The 1,253-nt window shown below is 54.6% G+C and overlaps 1 protein-coding gene across 1 annotated transcript in view; it reads right to left on the reverse strand.

The window, feature by feature from the left end:
- PDGFB (platelet derived growth factor subunit B) overlaps window positions 1-1,253 on the reverse strand; it is a 17,599-nt gene that overhangs the window by 14,941 nt on the left and 1,405 nt on the right. The window lies entirely within an intron of this gene.

Genomic DNA, 1,253 nt, shown 5'->3' on the forward strand with positions numbered 1-1,253 from the left:
GTTCAGCAGCCGGGTGGGAGCTGTGCTGTCTGTGCCTGGTGCAGAGGGTGCAACACACTGCCCTCAAAGTAACTGTGGGGACTGGCCACAGGCAGAAGCATCTACCCAAGCAGAAATGTTCTTGGTTCTCCCGTCATACAATGACAAATATCACAATTCCTCCCACGAAACCTCGGGCCAGAATCACCAAACTCTAACTCCACTAGGCTGTCATAGAGCTGTGCAGTGTTTCAATCTGGTTATGGCAACTGAATAACAGCTCCTTGGGATCAGACACTTCCATCTTCACCCTTCCCCAGAGCCAGCCATAGCTGATGTTTCATGCTGCATGGGAGAAGGAGATCTGAGCCATCCACAGAGGAAATACCATCCTCTGCCCAAAACAAACATGACCACTGGGTAGCCCACAGCTCTAACTGCTTCCTTTTGCGGCTTGGGCAAGGGCAAAATGGGCCCATAGCGAGGTGACGTGATGCTTTGCACCCAACCTCTTCTTTGCCATCCCACAAGAGGTGCACCCACTTACTCTGCCCAAAAATGAGGAAGGAAAAGAGAAAAATGATGCAAAGAAGGGAAAGTTTTGGTGGAAGCATATTTCCTGCCCCTGACAATCAAGCTGCAGATCCAACCCACAGTTTTACCATCTTGGGTAGAGCTGAAGTGGGAACCAAGCGCTGTGTGGGAATGTTAGGGGCTTTCTGGTCCTCTCAATCCACATGCGATCAGATGATGAAATGTGACAGCACAGGTCAAAGGATTTGGGGGTTTGGCCCTCCTTTTTCTCAACCAGGGCTGGGGATGAGGCTTCAATTTCCACATAGGGAAACTGAAGTGGGTTGGGGTGTTTGTTCAAATCCACCACCTGGCCCTTACCCTCTGCTCGGCTTTTTCCTGAGCCACGTATTCAGGACTGCAGGGCAAGATGCTTGCGTGACTGTGGAAGCACAGCAGACACTCCCCTCCTGCCCCTTCCCCCAGCTGGGCACACACCTTGCTGAATAACCGTGCCACTCGGTGTCGGCGTCTCTCCTTGCACTGTCCCCTTCCTCCCCTCTTTCCAAAGCCCCACGCCCTTTCTCCACTGGCCCTTTGGCGATGCCAGGGTGGGTTATTCCAGAGGTGCCAAGAGGGCCTGGGTCCCTGCTGCACACGCACTGCCGCCATGCCAAAATCACCGGGTGCGGTGAGAGGCTCGAGGGAGCCGGCGCCCGCCCCGGGGTGACAGCTCTGGGCGAGGCAGAGCAGGAAGCTGC

The sequence above is a fragment of the Corvus brachyrhynchos genome, unplaced genomic scaffold (genome assembly GCF_000691975.1).
Source record: "Corvus brachyrhynchos isolate BGI_N302 unplaced genomic scaffold, ASM69197v1 scaffold56, whole genome shotgun sequence".
Classification (NCBI taxonomy): domain Eukaryota; kingdom Metazoa; phylum Chordata; class Aves; order Passeriformes; family Corvidae; genus Corvus; species Corvus brachyrhynchos.